The sequence below is a fragment of the Dipodomys merriami genome, unplaced genomic scaffold (genome assembly GCF_024711535.1).
Source record: "Dipodomys merriami isolate MVZ:Mamm:240054 unplaced genomic scaffold, mDipMer1.0.p SCAF_3, whole genome shotgun sequence".
In the NCBI taxonomy this organism is placed as follows: Eukaryota; Metazoa; Chordata; class Mammalia; order Rodentia; family Heteromyidae; genus Dipodomys; species Dipodomys merriami.
In genome coordinates, this window is record NW_027204492.1 from 45,463,566 (window position 1) to 45,489,788 (window position 26,223).

Genomic DNA, 26,223 nt, shown 5'->3' on the forward strand with positions numbered 1-26,223 from the left:
TGTTGAAATCACCAACACTCAATGTGTTTTGATCTATGAGTGTTTTTAAGTTTAGAAGTATTTGTTTGATGAAATTTGGTGCTACAGTATTCGGTGTATAGATATTTAGATATATTCTTTGCTTGTTTCTGTCTTCTTGTGGGAGAACTTTATAGTTTTATTTTTTTGTACATATCTCTGTATAATTATAGCTTACTTGGTGTGACTCTGGATTTGGAGTGCCTGATGGGACTCTAAAATTCTATTTTTTTAAGAGAGAGCTTAGGGTTTCCAATTTTCTCATTGCATCGTCTTCTCTCTCCCACCTGTTCTTCAGTTTTTTAATAGAGGTTAGTATGTCCTTCATGTCCTTAGCTTCTGGTTGCCATCACCACTTCAACCTGGATTCCATTACAGTAGGTATGAATCTCTGTCATTCACTAAAATTTTCTAGGGTCACAAGCCTGCTGATAAAATATTTATATCATTCTCGTTCCTGCTGTCAAAGTCTAAAATGTAAGAAACAGGCAGTTTTTCTTCACATTTCTAGGCCAATAGTTTTATATTACACTGCAATTTTCTTTAATTTTAAAGAAAATGTTTCCTGTAGATAAATGTGCCAACTTTCCCTACATTGAACTTGTAGATTCACACACACATACACACACGGAGAAAGAGAGAGAGGAGAAAAACTGGTTTTCTTTGGCTTTCTCGTGTACTTCCTACCCACCAAGATAGCCTAAAGCTTCTCAGTGTATCTTACACATATATGGGACAAAGAATAACTTGGAAAGCTCAATTAATTCACAATCACTCACAGGTTTTCTTTATACTTTTAGAAAAAAAATCATTGTAAGTTAAGTACAAAATATATAATTATCATTCTTTTTAAAAATTTTAATTGTGAAAATAATGTACAGAGGGGTTACAATTACATGAGCAAAGGTAATGAGTATATTTCTTATCAAGCATTGTTGCCTCCTCCTTTGTTTCCCCTTTCTATCCCTTCCCATCTCCCACCCACCGCTTGTACCCTCCCCTCCCCCCTGCCACCCCCCAATGCCCCAGAGCTAAAATTGTAAAGTTTGTTTTTCACCATAACTTCTTGTATATCTCATGGTTGCAATGGGTCCAACTGTATCCCTATTTAAACAATTTGCTTTTTTCCCTGCCCATCCAAACATTATACCAACATCAAATACAGTGAAAACAGGGGTAATATCGTGGGGGAGGGACATACAGAACAACAAAGAAATATCTTATAAATATGTTAGAAACAATAGCAAGAAAGAAAACCCATTTGAGTCCTTATCTTCGGGTTCATTTCGCCTAACATCAACTTGTCTGACCGTTTCTGCTTGTCTCAGACATATACCAGCAATTGCAAATAAGGGAAACCATGGGACCTATGTTTCTTTGGGCCTGGCTTACTTCACTTAATATAATTTTTTCCAAGTGTTTCCATTTCCTAACAAATGAGGCACTGTCATTCTTTCTGATGGAGGCATAGAATTCCATTGTGAATATATACCACGTTTGCTTGATCCATTCATCTACTGAGGGGCATCTGGGTTGGTTCCATATCTTAGATATGGTATATAATGCTGCAATAAACATAGTTGTGCTGGTAGCTTTAGTATGGTATTGCTCGTGATCATTCGGATAAATGCCCAAAAGTGGGATTGCTGGGTCATAGGGGAGCTCTATGTGAAGTCTCTTAAGGAACCTCCATACTACTTTCCAAAGTGGTTGAACAAGTTTACACTCCTACCAAGAATGCAGGAAGTTCCCTTCTGACCACATCCCCTCCAGCATCTGTTGTTATTAGAGTTCTTGATTATAGCCATTCTAACTGGGGTGAGGTGGTATCTCAATGTTGTTTTTATTTGCACTTCTTTAAGAATCCTTTCCTTGTTCTTAATTTTTCCTGTGCAGATTATAATGTGAGGGTGGCAAGTCCTGTTCTGGTCTGGTCTATTTTGGGTTCTAAAAGCTTCATGTATATGAATAGGCCTATCTCTTTGCATGTTTGGGAAGTTCTCTGCTAGGATCCTGTTAAATAAATTTTCTAGAGTATTAACTTCTGTCTCTAGGTGCACCTCTACACACATTATCCTCAGATAAGGCCTTCTGATGATATCTTCCAAATGTTCAATAGATCTATCATATTTCTTGGATTTGTCTTGGATAGTTGTATATTATTTCTCCATAATATCTAGGCTGTCTTCAATCCCCAAGATTCAATCTTCTGCATGGTCTAACCTACTGTGAAGACTTTCTACTTTGTTTTTTTAAATTTCTTTTCCTTCTAATTGGTCAGCTTTGATGGCTTCAAATTCTTTGTTGGAGCTTTGTTTTAGATCTTGTATGAATTTCTTTACTTCCGTAATTTGGTGTTCAGTGTTCATTCTCAAATCACTTGATGGTTATGGTTTCCTTGGACTCCTATTCCTTCTGTCGGGCTCCTTTCAGTATTCCCTTTGTGGTGTCCCTGAATTCATTCAGCTGTCTGTTTATGGATTCCATGAATGCCTCTATTGATCTTTGTCTATTCTCATTCCGCTCTTGCAATTCCTGTATTAGTCTTTGATTAGCTTCCTCACGTTCAAGTAAATCCTGTAATTCTCTTTGACTGTTCTCATCCTCCTCAAGCAATTCCTGTGTTCCTCTTTGACTGTTCTCATCCTCCTCAAGCAATTCCTTACTTTCTCTTTGTTCTCAACCTGCTAATGCAATTCCTGCATTAATCTTTGAGTAGCTTCCTCACGCTCATAAGATTCCTGTATTAATCTTTGGTTTGCCTCCTCTCACTCCCTATCATGCTCAAACTGAGTTGTTTGCAGGTTTTCAGTCTTTTTATTCACTATGTTTAGCAGTAGTGTTTGCAGACCTTTTTGGGAACTCTCCTCTGGATTATTCATTAACTGTCTGTCATCTGATTATCCTGAGTGGGAGTTGAGATACCCAGAGTTGCCATTTTTCTTGTGTGTTTCTGGCTTGTTCTGCCCATTTGGTATGAAAGTAACACCAATTTTGTGCTAGAACACTATTTTCATGCAAGCATCAAGCAGAGTCCTGTAGTTGCACAGTCAAAATGGCTGCACATACAATCTAGTTCAACAGATACAATCTATTCAACATCAAACAACTATGGATTAATGGGCTAAGAACAGCAAAGTAGGATTTGGAAAATCAGAAATTACTAGGTTTAGGGAGAAATGTGGGGAAAATAGGTTTAGAGGGATGTGGAGAGGTAAAAGGAGAGTGAATTTAACCAAGTGCTAATCTCAGAGAGGGAAATGGATTGGACAGAATGATAGGAGTGAGATTTTTAAAAAATGAAAAGAGAAAATTTAAATTTAAAAAGTGAAACACTTAAAATTACTTAAGTATAGTGAAATGACATTGAGAGAAAAAAAGGATAGGATGAGAGGAAGGGAGGGATAGAAAAGAAACATGAAAAATTAAAATTAAAATTTTTAAAATTAGATACTTGGTAATTATATAGGTATAAAGAGATTATTACTATTAAAGAAGTTAAGGCTAAGAGCTTGTGAATTGAGTAATAAATTTCTGGATTAAGTATGTACACAATGGGGAATAAGGTATAATAATCGATGATGGGTATATATCTGGGGATGAGCAGAACAGCAATTAAGTCATGCAAAAATTATGAGAGAAAAAAGATTAATAGAAGCTAATGTTTTTAAAAATAAAATTAAAAAAATGGTAGAAAAAAGAGTGTTTTGATTTTTTTGTGGGGGGAGGGATGGGAAGATCCCCGTTTCAGTAACCAGTCTCTTGGTGGAGTCTCTGCTCTGCTTGTGGTGTTAGGTTTCCCTGTGTCTTGATTGCTTTCTTATGTCAGTTTGTTTAAGCAGGCAGAAAAATTCTCTGTGTAATGCAGAATTTTGTGATCTTCCTCCCAGGCTAGTTCAGTTTGAGGGAGATCTGCTTTGAGTATCACAAAAGAGGGAGATGGCTGTTTCCTCTAGTTTGGATTTGCTGTGTTGAGGCTAGGTTCTGGGTACGGTTGAGGCTTTTCAGCAAACAGTAGTTTTTCCCTGAGGGGCTAGCTCCTGAGACACTCACAGAGCCCAGCCTGGAGCCATTATCAGGGTTTATGTTTACTGAATTTCTATTGATTTTCTAGCCTGCTGTAGGGAGGGGCAGCCTCTGGCTAGGTTTACTCAGTCAAGAAAGTTACTCTTACAGGTATGGAGTTTTCTCTGCCTGGGCAGGATGACTTTCCCCTGGGTGGAGCTGAGCCTGGCAGGTCAGGTCAGGTTCCTGTGACCTGCTAAATGACTCTAGTTTTCTTCCAAGGCCTGAGTTGGAGCTAGCTGCTCAGCTGGGCATTTGTCAGTATGATATATGGAGATCTCTGGTGGTGAGGGAGGGGCAGCTTTCCTTCCTTTGTTCCCTGAGAAGGAGTGAGGATGTCAGGGTTCTATTCATGCCAGAGTCTTGGTTCCTGGGCTGTCTCTGGTCTGCCATCTGCAGGATGAAGATATCTGGTCCTTGTCAGTTCTTGCTGGTGTTGAGTAGAATCCACTCACCCACCACATCTTGCACCTTTGTCCCATACTCTCTCTGTTGTAGATATGGCAGCTATGGCTGCTGCTGCTGCCACCACAGCCAGGGCTACCAGCCTGTGCTCAGCTCTGTCTGGATTTTCCCTCTCTGGCCAAACTCTCTGTACTGTGGTGGCACACTTGGTGTAATTCTCTAGCCTAGGTCTTTTCCCTGGAACACTAAAACTTCTTTCTATGAGAGAGCTTTTTTAGCCTCCAGCTTCTCCTCCACCATCTTCCTCCAAAAACCTATGATTATCATTCTTAGCATGTGTTCCATTTAACACAAAATATCAGTCTTTCTTATAAAACGCTTTCCTCCAATGAACATCTATATGGGAAAGAGCATTAAAAATGGAAAGAATAAAGGAAGACGGAAAACAAAGAGGCTATTCAATTACAGAAAGACAAAACCTGGGTTTGGTAAAATATCTTCTGTATAAAAGGTATTCAGTAAGAGATTTTATTGATGAGGATGTGATAGGGTGTTCTTGGTTTCTAGGCCGGTACTCTATTTCTACTTCAACCATGTGCATATTCCATTTTGTTTTACTTTTTCCTCCAGGGTTTTATTCTCATTTCCAGGACTGATCTCAAAACTCAAGATTCTCCTAACTCATCAGGGCACTGGTTTCTCACAACCTTAATCCTAGCTGCTTAGGACACTGAGATCTGAGGATCACAGTTTTAAGCCAGGCCTGACAGAAAAGTATGTGAAACACTTATCTCCCGATTTAAAAGAAAAGGATGGAAGTGGCTCTGTGGCTCAAGTTCTAGATTACTAGCCTTGAGCAAAAGAAGTTCAAGGACAGTGTCTAGGCCCTGAGGTTAAGCCCTAGGCCTGGAAAAAAAAAGATTCTACTAATTGTACCTCACATATAGGTGAGATAAAGGCTTAAAACAACATACTCAGCTTTAAATTTGATTGTCTTACTAATTTTTTCCCAGGTTATCCTTGAACTATGATCATCACCTGTCTGTTTTCCACCTATCAGGGATTATAGATATGTGTCACTATGTTCAATCAATAAGAGATTTGAAACCTTGAATATATCAAAATACAATTATATTAAATTAAAATTAATCAACAGTTTAGTAGTAATGCATCTAAGTTTCCCACAGATCATTTAACTCTATTTTTTTTGTCTTTTCTTTTTCTTTCTTTTTTTTTTGTACTGGATGTGGCACTTGGTAGGTGAGCAACATCCCAACCACAGATTATTTAAAGTAATATTGCAATCATGGAATTATTTTTTCCACCTTGGGGTATGATTGTGGCTCTTATGCTACAAAGCACTGGAGATAAGAAAAACAGTTAAATGTAAAAAGTAGAGGGAAGAAAAAAATCTCCATGTAATTTCAACCTCCAAAGAAACTAAAAACATTTGAAGATACTTAGTTTCAAGATTACTTTTATGCATTTTTAATTTTAGAGATCTTTCTTCTTTTTAAAAAATTCACTTTATTGGCCAGGCGCTGGTGGTTCATGCCTGTAATCCTAGCTACTCAGGAGGCTGGGATCTAAGAATCACAGTTGAAAGCCAGCCCTGGCAGGAAAGTCCATGAGACTTTTATCTCCAATCAACCACCAGAAAACTGGAAGTGGCACTGTGGCTCAAGTTGTACAGCACTCACCTTTATCTGAAGAGCTCAGGGATAGCACCCAGCCACAGAGTTCAAACCCCACAACTGACCAAAAAAAAAAAAAACCCAAAACACTACAAAACAAAACTCACTTTATTACTTTAGTTAAAATAGTATTTGTTCACTTAAATGGTTTTGACATGTACACACATATACACACATACAGAAAGGAAATCTTACACATCCATTAGAAATAATGATAAGCCAGGAAAATAGACAAAGGATGCATTTTTCTCATATGTGAAACCTAGAATTAATTTACAAATATGTAAGTAAACATTTCAGGATAGTTTTCAAGTGTACATAAATGCATTAAGCAAAATATGGTAGCTTCAGGGAAGGCCTAGAATAGAAACTTTCTTTGGGAAGTCTAACTCACAATCCAACAATATAAACTCGAAGAAACCTGTATTGGAATAAGTGGCATCAAGGTTATGTGTCTGAACAAATGAAGAGATGAAGGAGGGAGAATGTAATCATAAAATGCTATCCATACCCTACAAGATTAAGAAAATTGAAGGAAGGAGTGGAGTTGGGAGGGTTGGGGAAGTATAATAAAAGGGATGGCATTGATCAAGATGCATTGTGTTCATAAGCTAATTTGTTGAATGGCATCTACTTTATACAACTACTTTTCACTCCCATGTTGTTGATATGCTTGTGTTCTGTGAACCTAGAAAAAAGAATTATTGTCCTCTGTAACTAAATTTCCCTTAATTTTAGAATACAATTTCTAAATATAAAGAAATGTAAATATTTTTTATTTAATAAAGAAAATCTCACTGGTTAAAATTCAGAAATTTTATTTTTCACATAAGCATTCTGAGGATAAGTTGTCCAGAGCTTACATTGGCTGAATGATATTTAGGGAGTTGAGTTCCTTGTATCTTCTTATTCACCCATTATCAACATGGCTGCCTTGATTATTGTTACTAATTCAGTATTAACTGAACAAGGAGAGAAGGCATGAAGGGGCTTACCATTCTTCTTAATATCATTACCGAAAAATTTTTCTCTATACTTTTGTGCAACTCTCATTATTAGAACTCTGTTCCAAGGCACACTATATGAAAACAGCTGCTGATAAGTGGAATTCTGTGCTAGTTTAGCTAACATTTCAAACATGTACTTTTAAATAAATGGAGTCTAGTTTTATCTCTAAGCTCTGATCAAAGGATTTCTCTGGAAATGTATGTTGTATTTGATATAAGTATCATTGGTTCATACAGATGGTTTCCTCAGTCCATAAACATACTCTATAACAATAATTTCTTTCACCTTGAAGGATTTTATTGCTTTTTTTTTTTTTTTTTTGTCAGTCGTGGGGCTTGAACTCTGGGCCTGGGCGCTGTCCCTCAGCTTTTCAGCTCAAGGTGAGCGCTCTACCACTTGAGCTACAGCACCACTTCCACCTTGAAGGATTAAACTGGGAAATTCATGCTTATTCATCATAAGAGATGTGAGAGTATTGAAAACACTTTGGATTGTGCAGTCAAAGATCTGAGATGTAGAACCTTGGGGAAGTCATTAAATCTTTCTACTTTCTGTCATCCGTACAGAATTACAGTGAACGTTGAAAGAGGTAATGTGTGTAAAAGGCTTTGTCATTTAGAAAAGCATTAAAATGCTTTTGACTGTTCTATATTTAGTAGTATTTTGTAATTGCCGCTCTATAACATTGTCATCCAGATGTGATGTCTTTCTAATTTGTCCTACTCATCAGTGATTTACTTCTCTAAAGCCTGAACACTCAGCCCTTATCTCCTTATTATTGGTACAGTTGCATTTTAGCCAGTCCTGGGACTTGAACTTAGGCCCAGAGCATTGTCCCTGAGCTTATTTACCCAAAGCTAGTGCTCTACCACTTGAGCTATAGCTATATGGTAGTTAATCAGAGATATGAGCTTCACCAACTTTGCTTCTGAGTTTCTTTTGAACTGTGATTCTCAGATCCCTGCCTCTTGAGCAGCTAAGGTTATGGACACCTAGCTAAGCTACATTTTAAATTGTGTGGACCAAAAACAATTAAAATGCTAAATACAAAGGATTTTTATGGAGTTAGGTTTTTTATTTGCTTTCAAGTGATAGAATGGCATGTTTTTCACTTGATACTTAGTATTCTGTACCATGTATTAACCCTACTTTGAGCCTACCTAATTAGGGCTCAAGTCTGTAATATTTATTATAACTCTTGATGCTTTTTAATCTCTACTTTCCATTCCTGGGTCATTTTGTATTCATTTCATCTGTTTAACATAACTAGTTTTGTCCATAAAAAATTGCTTTTCAAATTATAGCAATTCCAGTGGTAACTATAACAACATATATTCCTAGTTCTCAATCAGAGAAGAGAAACTTTAGTTCATAGAATTTTACTTTGGAAATCAGAAAAATAGATTTTTATATAAGCTAGTCCTATAGGAACAGTCATGATATATGGTATTTAGTGTTGCATATTTTCAGAAAATAATGTACGCTATGAATAATTATTAAACAGATAATCATGGATTTAAAATATGTAACCTTATAATTTTGCACATTTTATTGAAATCAGGATTACAGTACTAAATGTATGACATGTTCTAAAGGTTTGTTTGCTATATAGGTTAAGGATTTCGAATATACTAGAAATATTTCTTTTTCCAGTAAATGAGAAATACAAGTGCAAGAGAAGTAACATCTAATGAAACTTTACTCTTTATCATTTATTAAAATACTTTCTTTAAATTAATTTAATTAAAACTTACTGGCCATTGTTCAGCTAGGTGTTATTAACTCTCTCTTTCCTTCATAAAGAAAATGAATTTAGATTAAGCATATTGATTAAGTTTCAAAGTTTGCAGGATCAGTGCTTCAAATATTATTTGATCTTGTGCAAGATGCTACTTTCTTGAAACATGAAGGTAAGACATATTGTTTTAAAGCTTGTTAAGGTATAATTTGCAACATATTTTCTGGGTTTTTTTTGCAGAAAACCATGAAGTTTGGATAATGTCAAACTTTGAAATACAGAATTGTCACTATATACTGCTGTCTAAGCTTGATATAAAAGTTTTCAGAGTCAATTAAGTTTTGAAAAATTGTAGACTAAACATTAGACATATGTTTCCACGTATATCCATTAGATTATAAATGGATCTTTCAAAAATAATCTGTTGGTGACTATGTAACAGATTTGCCCAGCTATAGTCTTAGAACTAGCTGTAGAACCTGCGAAAAATAAAGTGTATCTGTCTGTTTTTGTTAAATGATGAGGATTAAACCCAAGACATCATCCAAGTAGTGCATGACATGTAAACTGTAGAATTTTATGCATTATGTTCCAGTAGGGAATGCCATTAAGTAGTCTAATCTTTTGTTATCCCAGATCTAGTATGAAAAAATATATTAACTTATTTCACATATGCACTGAGGCCATTATTATTTGGACATATATTTGCTCATAGAATTATTCAATTATTCAAGAATGTAAATTGTACTAATCAGTCTAAGTTCTAAAATTTGTTATAATTTTCATCTCTAAATTCAATAATTATTTTCTAGATTTTAAAATCAAACTTCTCTAACATTTACAAAGAGCAAATAGAATAAAAACAAATTTAGGTGTGGAAGACAGTGTTAATTCAGAACAGTTAGAGGCTTGGGGATCTGGCCGTTTTACTCCTAGGATAAATGTCAAATACACTCTCTCCTAAGAACTTAGGACCCATAAAGTTTATATGACAAAGCTTTGATCATGTAAGTTTACATGTCATAATATTTGAAACCTAAAAGTAAAAAAAAAGAAATTTCTGTTTCCATACTTGCAAAGTTGTAATAAAGTGCTCATTGTTTGGCCGAGCTACACCATTGGATTGTTAGAATTGGCTTTAAATCATGCTTCCTCTCTGGATGAATTGCACATTTGGTTCACAATGAATATTGGTTGGACTAAAGACCGAATGAACAGAGATATAAAATATAATACTCAAACCTGACAAATGGGGCAATGTAAGAAACATAGGTCTCATGGTTTCCCTTATTTGCAATAACTAGTATATGTCTGAGACAAGCAGAAATGGTCAGATAAGTTGATGTTAAATGAACTGAACCCCAAGTTAAGGACTCAAATGTTTTTTTTCTTTCTTGCTATTGTGTCTAACATATTTATAAGATATTTCTTTGTTGCTTTGTATGTCCCTCCCCCACAGTATAACCCCTGTTTTCACTGTATTTGATGTTGGTATAATTTGTGGAGGGGAAGGGGAAAAACAAATTGTTTAAATAGGGATACAGGTGGACCCATTGCAGCAATGAGATGTACAAGATGTTATGTCAAAAATGAACTTCACAAATTTGGCGGGGCGGGGAGGAAGGGGAAGGCAGTTCGTGAGGGGGAGATAGGAAGGGTTTGTAAGGGGATACAAAGGAAGATGCAACAATGCTTGATAAGAAATGCACTCATTACTTTGCCCATGTGGTTGTAACCCCGCTGTACGGTATTTTCACAATAAAAAAACTACTCAAACCTGTACGCATTTCTAGAGTTCGAAACAGCATTCATGGTTGCTGGGTTAATTCGGTGTAATTAAGGCATTAACAAACTTCAATGTGCCTTTCAGTGCAAAAATAAAAATGATGATGTGTAATCTGAGTCTGGTAATGTCTACAAGCATATTCAACTCTATGAGGATTTTTCTACTAGCTTATCCTATAAGAACAAGTTGAGAAGTTTGTAAAAATAAATTGGAGCCCTCTCTGTCTTCTCTGCCCTGGGAGCAGCTCTCCTGCCAAACTCCTCACCCCTGAAAATGTATGCCTACTGCAGGTTTGTCTCTACTCCCTCGGTGGTCAGGAGCACTGAGACGACCAGTCTGCAGTGGTAATGAACCGCACAGGCGCTGACAGATGACAGCCACAGCATCTTAGCAGGCCTACATCCCCTGACCTCACTTGTCCCCAGCTGCAACTTCCAAAGCAGCACCATTTCAAGGGACATTGGGGCTGGAGCTGCCACAGTCTGGATGGTTGGCTCTGGGGCTTGGATTGGCACGGTGTTTGGGAGCATCATCTTTACTTATGCCACAAACCCTTCTCTGAAGCAGCAGCTGTTCTCCTATGCCACTGGGGTTTTGCTCTTTTGGAGGCCATGGGGCTCTTTTGCGTGATGGTGGCCTTTCTCATCCTCTTTGCCATGTGAAAGAGCAGTCTCCAGCTCCATACTTTTTTCTCCCATGTCTTGTTTAACCTATATGTTCCTTTTCCTGTACCTCCACAGGAAGTAGGGGAAAGTGGTTGTCTCAGAGTTTGACAGAGGGAAGACAAAATAAATATTGTATTAATAAGAAAAAAAGAAATTTAATGCTCTAATCACTGCTGATCCTTGCCCATGGTAACAAAATGCTCTTCTCCCACGATTCTACGTAGGCATAAGAGAGGACTAGATTTAAAGTGTCCAGTACTCCAATATGTAAAGGTTACTTAAAACATTATTCAATCTAAAACATCAATGTTAGAGTTGTATATGGAATCAATTACTTTGTAATTTAGGGTTGAGATCTTTTCATAGTAACACCAAGTACTGCCTTCTGTGTGACTATTAAAATAATGTAGGTTGTCTTTTTTGGTTATAAATGATAAGAAATCAGGTGATTAGAGAAGGTGGAATTGAAGGTGCTATTACACAAAGCATATCAAGAATTAATTCTGTGACCCAAATGCAATGAACTCATAAATAGCTAGCAATATTCATACTGACAGTGTGGTAGCTAGCTCTGCCTGATTTATTTTTTCAACTTTTGTCTTTTTAAAATTTGATTTTATTAGCATTTATAAATTTCAATAAGGTGTTTCATTGTACAACATGCATACAATATATGCTCATTGAATTTATCCTATGTTATTTTTTCTTTTCCTCTTCCCTCAATTTGAAAAGTTTGTACTGGAATTCTTTGTTTCCTTTTCAAATATGTGTGTTATGTGTGATTGTGGGGGGGGGTGTACACATACCTATACCTCTTCTCACACTCTTCTTTTCCCTTCTCTGATTTCCCCAGCCTACAGTTTCCCTTTATGATAATGTCATATTATATGTATCTTTACTTCTGACTCTGAATATGATAGAATAAATATGATATCTGTCTTTCTGAGCTTGGCTTCTCTTGCTACACATGATGTGCTCTAGTTCTACCTAGTTTCCTAAAAATGACACAATTTCATTCTTTATTGATGAGTAGTACTGAAGTTTTAATAAACATACAACATAAATATTTAAATCCTTCTAAAGATTCAACAGTAATGCTAATGTATATGAACTTGGAATCTGAGGTTACTTGATATGTGCTGTTGATTTCACTTCCCTGCAATCTTTTTTTTCCTTTTCCTTTTTACCCCTGGTAACAGTGCTTGACCTCAAAGCCTGAATCTTTTGCTGGGCTTTTTCACTCATAGCTGGCACTCTACCATTGAACCATCCTTCTAGTCCAGCATGTTGCTTGTTATTTTGTAAATATTTTTAAATATTTTTTTTATCTTGGCTATCTTTGAGCTATGATCCTCCACTCCCCTGTTTAGTTAGGATTGCAAGCATGATACACTGATACCAAGCTTCCCTGCTATTTTAACCCATTAAAGTGAATTCCTCATTCTATCTGAACTGCAGAATTGCATTCATTTGAAACTTAAATCAACTCCATTTTTATCATTGCAATTGTTATTAGTATTAATTATTATACACATCAGGTGAAGAACATAGGCATAGAGCATTTAACCAGTGGTTTACTTAAATTGTGGTAAAGCTAAACTTTCTTCCTAATAACACTGATATTACTTTTTAAATGTCAAAAAATAGTTGTATATGTGACATAAGATAAAGATATGATATTCTCACCTACAGATGGAGTGAGTCAAAATGAAGGAGTAAATTTACTCTGAGCCTTTAATAAAAAGCTTTACTCCCCTTCTTTGTGGGTGGCAAGCTAGTCTGACAAATTTTATTCCAGTATTCAGTGTAGATTGTGACATTAAATAAAAAAGTCATGATGACATTTTTAAGTTCACCAGCAGTCAAATTTCACAGGTATACTGTAAGAATTGCAAAAGATAAAAAGTGTAAAGAGCCTAAGTATGCACATCATTTCTAATAAATGATGACCTACTGTCTCTTGTTATCCTTTTGTTAAGATATTTAAATTCAAGTTTTTATTATAATGTCATAGACAGTGTAGACCCTTATGTGAAGTAATCCATATTGTTTTGTTTTGTGCTCATTTTTAGATAGTAAACTTGAGGATACCATAAACAGTAAAATTACATAGAAATGGCTTCAGTTATCTTCATTGTTTTTTTGTTGTCTTGATTGTTCTCAGAACAATCAAGAAATTTGATCATTGCAAGTCAGCTTGTTATGGAAAGATAGATGGCTGACCACCTAGTAACTTTATTTTTCCTCTGGCTACAGCTAGCCAAAAGGACAGAACTAGGAATCAATGATTGTTACCCTGTCTTTCTCCTTACTTTTTTATTTAGGAATTCAGACAGGCCTTTTCTTAGTTCTGACTTTTTAAAAATTATCTTTAAGTAGTTGTACAAAGGAATTGGCATTTAATAATGCAGTTTATAAATATAACAGTTTGATCAATAAGACAGGCTTATATCTAGGTTCTACTATGCTTGTTCTTTCCTTTGTGATTACCACTACCTGGAGTCTCTGTTCATCTTAGGTAAGCTAAGCTTGGGTCCCCATCCCAGGTTTATCACTAACAAATTATATAGCTAGGGAAATGATGTATCTTAGCCCACATGTAGCTTCTAACTTGCGTACAGCTTTCTGCAGTGGCTACACATAAATTAAATGGAAAATTTCTAAATATGCTTATTTTCTCCTGGGTAAATAAAATTAGCAATTACATATTGTCATATAGGCTCAACTTTAAACTGTAAAGATAAAATGTTTCTTTCATACTATCTTAGACATGTGTTCATGGAAATAATTTTTTCTCAAGTTGCACATTGCTTACACATATTTTCTGAAGCAAATGGAATGCTCGAAATGGACAAAAGGAGTAACAGAAGTAGTTTAAAATTTATACTAATAGTAGAATATTAACAACTTAAATATAACTATACATGTATAAATATAACAATTATTCATTTAAAATAATTTATAAGTCTACACAATGAGAAGATTTTTTTGGCAAAGCAACAAAGATAATTCAATGGTGAAAAGATAATTTTAAATTAATGACCCAAGAACAACTAGATATCCATATGCCAAAAACTAAATTTAAACATATCTCTAAAACCTTTTACAAAATAATTGTTCATAATGGATCATAGCACTAATATTAAAGTGAAAATCTCTAAAATTCTCTGAAGAAATCACAGAAGAAAATCTAAATAAACTTGAATTTGGCAAATCATTTTTATATTCTACATGCAGAACACAGTAAATGAAAAAAAGCATTGTAATTTAGATATCATTAAAATTATTAACTTTTTGGTGAAAAATACTGTTAAGAAAATGAAAAGACAAGGAACCAACTATAAGAAAAATGTCAGGGGGCTGGGAGTGTGGCTCAGTAGTAGAATGCTTGCCTTGCATGCATAAGGCCCTGGGTTCGATTCCTCAGCACCACATAAGCAGAAAAAGCCAGAAATAGTGCTGTAGCTCAAGTGGTAGGGCGCTAGCCTTGAGCTAAAGAGCTGAGGGACAGGGTCCAGGCCCAGAGTTCAGGACCCACAACCAGCAAAAAAAGAAAAAAAAGAAAATATCTGCAAAATACATATCAAGTAAATCAATGGCATCCAAAATAAACAAAAGCATCTTTAACCAAAACTTTAAACAATAAAAATAAAAAAAACCAATTAAAATTTTGACAATAATTCTTAACCAACACCACCTTACAAAGGTGGAAAACAAAGCATATAAAAACATTACATTTCATTATGGAATTTCAAATTAAATCAAGATTGAAATACCACTATATGCATAATCCAACATCTGAATCCAAAATCACTATTAATATCAACTGCTGCTAAGGATTTGGAGCATAAGAACTCATATTCATGGTGGAAAATATAAAATGGCATAGCCACTTTATAGGATATCTTTACCAGGATATCTAAATCTATTTCTACATCTATATTTACATATGTATGTATATTTTATTACAAAATGTGTTTACTTTCTCATACAATTCCAATAATTACACTCTATAGAGTTTACTCCATGTGTTGAAAATTTATGTTTATGTAAAACTACAAATAATGCAACAGTTTAATTTACAATTGTTACTTGAAGCAAAACCAAAATAGTTTACAAGTGAGTAAATAAACCAATGTACATAGAAATGATGGAATGTTATTAGCAATAAAAATAAAATGAAAAAATGAAAGAACATGAAGCAAACTTAAACGCATACTTCTTAAAGAAACCTGTTTTTAGAATGGTAAATTATGTATGATTCCAACTCTGTATTCTGAAGCAGACTAACCTAGGAATTTAGGCAGGAAGTAGAGATGAACATGTGGAACACAGAGGGTGTGTAGGACAGGAAATTTTTCCATGTGCTACTATCATTTTAGATACATGACCCTACATTTGTAAAAACCCCATAGGCTATATAGCACAATGATGGTCTTCAGTTAATAATATTAATGCATCACTAATGGATCATCAGTTGTAACAAAAGTACCATGTTAAAGCAAAGTGCCAGTAATTTAAAAAAAACTGGACATAAAAATAGTAGTGGGAAATTAATGCATAACAAACCTCTGTATTTTCCACTTATTTTTTCTCTAAGATTAAGTGTTCTAAAAATCAAGTCTGTCAACAAAAACTATGTGCAAGGAGATCATGGCTAAACTTTCTTGCTCGAAAACTATTTTTGCAAAGGGAAAGTATAGAAAGTAGACATATGCTGAACATATCTTGATAGTAACACATAATTTAAATAAGAAAATAATGCTTTGAAAATTAATTAAAAATAGAAAATCTATTAAGTGGTCTGTTTCCAATGGAAGCATCTTTCCATTATTAACAACATAATTATATAATCCTATCTATCTAAAATTATATCTTATAAAGGTTGTAAAGATGGAAATTCCATATTTCATTTTACTAATCACTTTATGCAATTATTGCATGGTAAACAGGAGAAAATGATTTGTTACGTTTTTCACTGTCTAAATCACAAAGAAAACTATTTTTTCTAAATGCATTTCACCCTGTTTACTACTTTGGAGAGAGGATAGCAGTGTTTAAAAAGAAATGTAGTGTTTACCTTATTTATGTAACTGTAATCCCCTGTTAATCACCTTTACAGTAAATATTTTAAAAATTCATTTTCACTTAACTCCTTCCTCAGCTGGCTTGCCTAACCTAATTAGATTCCATTAAAGGCCCATTGCTTTTAATTTTAGGGATCACTGGTGTCATGTCATTTCTCAGAAATTGTACCATGTATCTTTTGAAGACATTTTAAATTTAAATTCCATATTTTTCAACATTTTGTGCCATTTTGATGATAGTATTTTGATTAATTTAAATCTGACTGCTTTTACAAAAATGAATTAATGACGCAGGGTGATTCTAAAAGTAAGCACATAGTCATAGTGTGCAATGATTATTTTCAAACTAAAGCTGAACATTATAACTTTGGGGTGGTGGTGGGGAGGGAAGGGATAGTAGGAGAAAAAACAAAGGAGGATGTAACAATGCATGACAAGAAATGTACTCAGTAACTTACTCATGTCACTGTAACCCCAATGTACAGCAGCTTTACAAAAAAAACAAAGCTGATAAAAGTATGCATGGATGAATGTGTTTATACACTTTGTAGTAAAATTTGAACTTTGAAAGAAAATTCTTTTCCTTTTTTACTGCCCTGGACTTTAGTCCACTTATTTGGGGCTTCCTGTCATTTCTGAGTTGACAGGCATACACAACAAAATCCCACTTCCCTCTCCTAAGATGGACTGTATCTTCAAGCTGACTTAGATGCAAGTTCTTTCCAACTCAGCCTCCCATGTAGCTTGAGATAAGGGAGGCACACTACTGCATCCAGCTGTGAGTTTAGACAGCTCATGGATTTTTTTCCCAAGAAAAATCTTAACATGAGATCCATTCTCAAAATGAATTAGATAGGATTACATATGTAAATCACTAGTTCTTGGCTTGAAGGATATTATTTTGAAAAGCAGGTACATTCAAAACATTTGTGGTACCCAAGTGAAGACTACAATATTTCACGAATTTGCTTAAAAATTTTAAAGTTGATAAAAAACCAAGGTATTCAAAAAATATGTTTTGACTTCCTACATTACAGACACATTTCATTAAAGTGAAATTGTAAGTTAAATAACTATGTTATGGTTTTGAAGGATCTAAGACTTGACTGTACCAAAGACCACTCAATGTTCCTATGGAATTTATCAAGTTATTTTGTTAGTAATCCAGTAATATTTAAGTAATAAAATGAAATGTAGTTCAAAAATCAATATGTTTTTACATAGTTGTTTTTATTGTTCATTTTGGAAAATCAGTAATTATTTGTTGTAATCAACATTTTCATGAGTATATTTCTTATATCAATGATAATTCAAAGGTTAGTCAGCAATTTCCCATGGAAAGGACCACATAGTACATACTTCAGTTTTTCACAATACCTTATTTCATTTACAACTACTCATCTATGAATTTATCATGTGAGAACAGTCACTGATAATATGCAATAAAAATGGTCTTCTTTAGAAGGCCTTCCTTATAAAGTCATTCTTTAATAAAATTTTATTAAAGCTTAATTTATACACACAGAAATACAAATTTACAAATTCACATATCAGAAAATATTATTCCTCCTTTGATTTCTTAAAACACTATATTTTATTATCTTTTAGTAGCTGTACAACAGAGTTTAGCATTCAACCAAACAGTTTTTAAGTACTGTGCATCTTGATCAATATCACCCCTTTGATTATTTCTACAATCCCTCTCAAACTAACACCTCCCCTAAATTTTGAAATCACTAACTCTCCATGTAAGATTTTTAAATCTTATTAAATGGATGATTTCAAGTTCCACTAAATTGATTTGTTACTTTTAATATACCTAGTAGCATGATACTTTGAAAGCTTTTGCAAAAGCCAGTGAAATTTTGGAATGGAATCTATGCTGTTTCAATCAGTCCATATTAAGCCATGATTGTCATAAAAATGAAAAAAAATTAATACAATATTTTGGCTGTTAGATTAGGTTAAAGAATAGTTTGCAGATATGATTAGCCTACATAAAGAAATATATATTTTTCCAAAAATAATGGGATTTTTATTGTTCAAACTATGATTCTATTAAATTTGTGTAATGATTTGTAGTTGGAGCTGTGCATTCTAAATACCAAAGTATGAATGGGATTACAATCTACCTACAATTTGCTGTGTTCCGTAAAGTGCTAAATCAATCAAGTTTGAAATTACTTATGGCACATAAGGTTCATTCTCTGTATAAAATCTTACTGTATATACTGTGTTCTCAAAGATATAAGGGCTGCAACTGAGCAGACTACTAAACATTTCAAATATTACTTTATTGATTTCTCAAACTACACTTGCAGAGCATATAGAGGAGCACATTAGGGGATAGTAAGAAAGAATCAGTGGTTTATCATTCTATTTTAATCTTCTGTAGTTTGAAATTGGACTATTTTAATTAGTTGAAAAGGATATTTTGAACAAATACTTTCATAAAGTAGATTTGGTTTGAAAAGCTGGAGGAATTTTCATGCATTCATTTTATTGTTCGAAATAATTAGAAGTGGGAGGCAGTTTATTGAAAATACTAGAAAACACAAATGGTGCAAACTCCCACAAGCAGGAATGCTTTTCTATTGTCTCACCCTGGTGTGAGTTGTAGCTTCACTAGCATAGCTGCTTCTGCCTTCCAAAAGCATATATATTTGTATTTAATTATTTATATCTAATATTTATATCTGATTTATATCTAACTATATCTAATTTATATCTAATAATCTAGGTGGCAACAAATCAGGTGCTATATATTTACAATAGCTTTTCAGACTAGGAAATGAGCAATGCTATAAAATAATTTACACCTATGATATTTTCTGGTTAATTGTTGATTAAGATATTCTGGTATTCATAAAAGAAATGTAAATCAAAACAACATTGAGATTTTACCTCACCCCAGTTAGAATGGCTATAATCAAGAAATCTACGAACAACAGATGCTGGAGGGGATGTGGCCAAAAGGGAACTCTACTGCATTGTTAGTGAGAGTGTAAACTTGTTCAGCCACTCTGGAGAGCAGTATGGACGTTCCTCAAAAGATTCCACATAGAGCTCCCCTATCACCCAACAATCCCATTTCTGGGCATTTACCAAAACAATCACAAACAAGGCCATATTAAAGCTACCAGCACAACTATGTTTATTCACCATAGCTAAGATATGGAACCAACCCAGATGCCCCTCAGTAGACGAATGGATCAAGAAAATGTGGTATATATACACAATGGAATTCTATGCCTCCATCAGAAAGAATGACATTTACCCATTTGTTAGGAAATGGAAAGGTTTGGAAAAAATTATATTAAGTGAAGTAAGCCAGGCCCAAAAGAAACATAGGTCCCATGGTTTCCCTTATTTGCAATATCTAGTATAGGTATGAGTCAAGCGGAAAAGGTCAGATAATGTGATGTTAGGAAAATGAACCCTTAAATATGTATTTTAATGTTTTCATTTCTTTCATGCATGTGTTTCTAACGCATTTATAAGATTATTTCTTTGTTGCTTTGTATGTCCCTCCCCCACAGTGTAACCCCCGCTTTCACTATATTTGATGTCAGTATAACATGTGGAGTAGATGGGGACAAAGAAGTCGTTTAAGGATTCAGGTGGACCTGTTGCAACAATGAGAAGTACAAAATGTCATGTCAAAACCAGCTTTACAATGTCGGTGTGTGGGGGGGAGGGGGTATAATTGGGTGGGGGGAGGGGGGAGGCTGGGAAGGGAGGTGAAGGGTAAACAAAGGAGGAGGCTGCAATGCTTGGTAAGAAATGTATGCATTATCCTGCCCATGTAATTGTAACCCCTCTGTACAGTATGTTCTCAAATAAAATAAAATAAAATTTAAAAAAAAAGAAAATGTGGTATATATATATACAATTCTACACTTCCATCATAAAAAATGACACCACCTCATTTGTTAGGAAATGGAGACTTGGAAAAAATCATATTAAATGAATTTACCCAGTCCCAAAGAAATTTAGGTCCCATGGTTTCCCTTATTTGCAATAGTAAGTATACATATAGGATAATCTTATCAGATGAGCTGAAAAGCTCAAAAACCATGTACAAATGACCATATAAGATGATTCTAAGTGAAATGAACCCCAAGATATGGGCACAAGAGGTCTGTCTTCACTGTTACTGTCTTAAATGTACCATGTGATTTTATTATTTTGTTGTTGTTATATCCTTTGTATAGTCTTTCCCCTATGGCATATATCCCCTGTTGTCACTGTACTCGATTTTGATACTCTGCATCTTGTATATACATATGTCTAATCTGGGGAGGGGAAGTGGAATAACAATACGATTAAACAAGGACACAGGATGACCCATGGCAACAAGGATACCCACTTGACAGTTATATTGGAAACGAACTTCAGGAGGTGAGTGGAGGTGTTAAGAGTGTGGGATCTGGGGGAGGGAAGAGATAATGGGATAATGAGAAAGGGAAGGTGTAACAAGAATCAACAAGTAATATACTCATTGCCTTACTGATGTAACTGTAACCCGTCTATACAACATCTTAACAATAAAATAATATTAACAAAAAAGATAGTTTGGTATACAGAGTCAGATAAAGAAAATGATATGAAACATAGGGAGAAGCCAAAATGAACTCCCTCTATAACCTTAGCAACAAAAGGGCCTACCAGATCAATTTACATTGAACAGTATATTTTTGAAATATATTCAGTCAAAAAGAAAATTCTCTATTCTTCAATGGACCATCCTAAACCCAGAGGTGAAGAATACAGTAAAATAAGTGGTCGGACAACAAAATGTATCCTCAAACTCTGAGATTTATTAATTCACATTCCCAAATGTCAGATTTGATTTCACATTTGCAATTCTTTGGCTTGTCATTTGCCTTTCTTTATTAAACCTCTGCAATATTTCTCCCGTTTAGATATCTTGGAAGGGAATTTATATTTTTTCTATTGTGTATTGTTAGGAATTGACATAGTACCTTTCCCAGTAGACTTTCCATTCCCTGTATATCAGCACTTCAAAAACAAATTGGCCTAGAATTTTAGAAAAAGAAGTGACAGCCTCTGGATACAGTCATATATTTCAGGCACTACAAAGGCCATTCTGAAGGCTAATAAAAGAAAATCACTTTATCATTATACAATCTGTATATGGAAACCAACTTCTTCATCTCCTGATAATGCTGTATCATTTTACTTTTTTTTGACCACAGCTATCCTTTGTCTCTGTGACCTTTGTATTGGTGAAACTTGAATTTCATTCTCAAACAAGCTCAGTTACTTCATGACCAGTCCCTGAAATCACACACTCCCCACATTTTTCTGCTTTGTTGTGCCAAAACCTTCATGCCTCGTTGAAAACTGAACAACATTAAACACATGCTGCAGGTATATGTTCAAATTAGAGATGTAACAAACTATCTACCGAGAATCCACTAAATCACTGCAGATCCTCAGTTAGTACCAGTAAATTACAATCTACAATATACTGCTCCATCTGATGATAAAAGTAAAATATTTTATTTTAAAATGTTGACAATAACTCTTGAGCAATCAATACCTTTCTAGAAGAAGGAAAATTGCACAGCTGCAACTGGGACTGTATATACATTTAAAAGGACACATGAACTACAGATGTGAGCCCTTCAGAAAAGTCCAGATATGAAAAGTCTTTGGGAGCTGGCACTTAGATTGGATTCAGCAGTCAGCCCTTCAACTTTTTATGTTACGTGCACTGAGCTTCTCACTTTTGAAAGCATGTTGTCTTGCAAGCTTGAAGGATGTCTAAAAATCAAATGCAAGACTCGACTGAGAAATGCGTGGCTTCTCTCCACCTGCTCTTTGGGGGATGTGGTCTGGGTTTGCTTGATTAAAACAGAGCACTAAGATGATCCTATGTGGACTAAAGAAGGAAAATATGCATTTCTGAAGTGTCAGGTACATGTTAAGGAAGAGATGTAACTTCTGAAATACAAAAAGTAACATCTAAAAAATGATCAGAGAGACAAAATACCTCTTTCTAATGAATTTTGATTCTATAATAGCATTTGCATGTGTCTTATTCATCTGTGAAGTTGGGAGAAATTAAAGCTCACTAGTGGGAAGAAGTCAGATATAGAACTGAGTAAAAACATGTAATGGAATGTCCTTTCTCTATAGAACATGTAAATATGAAATATCTGGTTTTGTGTTCACTGTCTAGTTAGGTTTCAATAAAGAAGCATTCGTAGCAATTTGTTTTAGTAAACATTCAGCTCCTTTTAATGTCAAATGACTTATTTTCCAAACTCAGTGTGGTTTTTTTAGGAGTGTAATCACAACATATACAAATATTTACAGGTTTGTGAAACTTACTTTCCAACTTGAAGTGTCCTCCCTTATCTCAGGTAGGATACTTCCATTTGTAACATTTGATGCATCACTTCCCATAAATATGTCAAATAAATTTGTCAGCATTTAGTTTCATAGCTGATTGTAATTTGTATTAGAGTATAAAAAATGACAAAATGTGCATGAGTTCAGCAATTTAAATTATTTTTCCATGTAAAACAAAAAATGTGTAAGCCTGAAAACTTTATAAATGGATACTTTGAACATTCAATGATTTCTTTGAACTAGTCCAAAATGAAACAATTCTTTCACTGTTTCCATGTAGAGTAAGTGTATACCTTATATCAGAGAATTGGGCTAGCAACACATCTTATTTTTTATGTGTCAGATTATATCTTTGCTCTCTTCATGCCTCTATCACTTGTGAATTTATAAATAAAAACATGGGAGGGGAGTGGACTCTAATCATTTAGTCATTCTTTCATTTATTTAGTTGATGCTTACTAAGTTATTATTTTTATACATTTAGACTATAAAATGAGCTGGGTATTTATAGTTCACATCTATAATTCTAGATATTCAGGAGAATGAAATCTGGAAATCAAGATTCAAAACCAATCAGTGAAGGAAAATCATGAGTCTTATCTCCAATTTACTCAGAAAAATGTTATAATTGGATGTGTAATGCAAGTGGTGGAGTGCCAGCCTTGAAGGAAAATGCTGTACCATAGTGAGATGATCTGAGATCAAGCACCAGTACTGGCCCAAAAATGAGCAAATAAAACTTATAAAATTAAAGACATTTTTGCTTTTCTCATAGTTCACATAAGTTTATGTGGATATAGTCGATTAGTCAAGTATTTATAATAAAAAGGATTGATTTGAATGCTGTAAAAAAAAAGTCAGAGCATGAAAGCTTATGGAGCTAAGCAGTTGGCTTTGATCAGAGCTTTGGGAGCCCACATTTGAAAGTAATGTACTGTTCCATGTCTTTCAAGTTCCTTATGAATGGGACAATATGAGTCTTTCTGATGGAAGCATAGAATTTCATTATGTATATATACCACATTATCGTGATCCATCCATCTATTGAGGGGGCATCTGGGTTGGTTCCATATCTTAGTTATGGTAAATAATGCTGCAATGAACACAGTTGTTCTTGGTAACTTTACTGTGGCCTTTTTTGGTGAGCCCTGGGTAATGCCAAGGAGTAGGTTTGCTGCATTTATAGGGGAGCTCTATGTTTAGTCTTTTGAGGAAACTCCATATTGCTTTCTAGAGTGTTTTAACCAGTTTATATTACCATCAACAATGTAGTAGTATTCCCTTTTGGTCACATCCCCACCAGCGTCTCTTATTATTTATTTTCTTGATAATGGTCATTCTAACTATGGTGAGGTGGAATCTCAATGTAGTTTTGATTTGCATTTCTTTAAAGACCAGAAACTTTGAACATTTTTTCATGTGTCTATTGGCCAATCTTAATTTCTCTCCAGAGAAGTCTCTTTTTAATTCATTAGCTCACTTATTAATGGGATGGCTGTTTCTTTGAGGATTTGTTATTGGGCTGTTTAATTTTTTGAGCTCCAGTTATCATTTTTGATATGAGGAATTTATCTGTTGTATAGCTAGTAAATATCTTCCCCTAATCTGTGGCTTTTCTATTTATCTTGATAGCTATGTCCTTTGCTATGCAGAAGTTCTGCAGTTTAATGCAATATTATTTATCCAGCCTTTCTTTGGTTTGTTGTGTTTCTGGATCTTTATTTAAGAAATTTCAACCTGTGCCAAGGAGCCTTAGTGTATTCCCTATCCATTCCTGTAATATTTTCAGGCTATCTGCTCTTGCCTCAAAGTATTTGATCCATTTGACGTTGATTCTGGTGCAGGATGATATATAAGGACCTAACTTCAATGTTCCACAAGTGAGTAGCCAATTCTGTCAGCACCATATGTTGAAAAGGCTTTCTTTCTTCCATCTGAGAAAGCCAGACCCAAAGAAACATGGGCTACACGGTTTGCCTCATTTGTAATAATTGCTATATGCCTAGGATAGTCCTAGCAGAGGATCACAATAGCATAACTCCACAGCTATGTACATATGACCATATAAAATGATGCTGATCAAAATGAACTCCAAGATATAGAAACAATGTTTTGTTTTGTTTCATTTTACCATACTGTGTGAAGTTATTTCTATTTTCTTTCATGTTTTTGTTTGGCTTTTCCCCTGTTGTCGCTGCATTTGATTTTGGTATTCTGAGTCTTGTATATATATTTATCTGATTTGGGGAAAGGAAGAGGAATCACACAATGGTGAGACAAAGGACAAAGGTTGAGTCAATTCAACAGCGATACTCACAACACACTGTGTACGAAATGAAATTTACAACTTGGGAGGAGGGAAGTTAAGGGGGAGGAAAGTGTAAGAAAATGAGGAAGGGGGTAACACTGACATGAAATGTACTCATTACCTTACTTATAGGTAACCACTCTGTGTATCAACTTTACAGTAAAATAAAATAAAATTTTAAAAGAGTAGTGCATTAATAAAACAGAATTAGTTAGGTCCAGATATATTGGGACTATATATATAGCAAAGGTGGGAATTTGGCAGTTATCTTTTGTGCATTGTGAAGCCTTTATAAATTGTGATGGAAGGAAATTACATGATCAACATTTTAGATAGGTAAATTGTAAAATTATATATAGAATGGCCAGAAAAAGGGAAAAGATGAAATAGTAGAAGCATAAGAACAACGTAAAAAGTTCTTTTAACACGATGAAATAGTAGAAGCATAAGAACAACGTAAAAAGTTCTTTTAACACAATTCAGAGAAGAACCAAGCCAGTGATAGTGGGAACAAAGAAGGGGTATAAGTTTGGGTCATATTTCATACAACAGATTGGTAGGAGTGTCCCATTTGCGATTATGCAGAAATTTATTTGGGAGAGCAACAGACTGAAAAGGATTATGGGATGCTATTTAATAAGGAACACAAGAAGAGAGACATGTATACAGGGCAAAAGATAAATTTGTTTTTACAGTTGATGACTTTAATTCCTGTAAAAGTTGGGTAGAGATGTCAAGCAAGCAGTTAGAAATATTCATGTTGCCAGGCGACAGTGGCTCACACCTGAAATCCCAGCTACTCAGGAGGCTGATATCTGAGGATCGCGGTTCAAAACCAGCCCAGGAAGAAAAGTTCTTGAGAGTCTTATCTCCAATTAGCCACCAGAAAAACGGAAGTGATGTTGTGGCTTAAGTGGTAGAGCACTCACCTTGAGCGGAAGAGCTGAAGGACAATGCCCAGGCCCAGAGTTCAAACCCCACGACCTACCAAAAAAAAAAAAAAAAAGGAATATTCCTTTTATCACTTTGTTTTGTAACAGTCATTTCAAATCAAAGGGAAGAATTCTT

The 26,223-nt window shown here is 34.7% G+C and overlaps 1 pseudogene; it reads left to right on the forward strand.

Moving 5' to 3' along the window:
- The first annotated feature begins 10,987 nt into the window (after positions 1 to 10,987).
- On the forward strand, positions 10,988 to 11,376 carry LOC138839459 (ATP synthase F(0) complex subunit C2, mitochondrial pseudogene; annotated as a pseudogene).
- Positions 11,377 to 26,223: the final 14,847 nt, after the last annotated feature.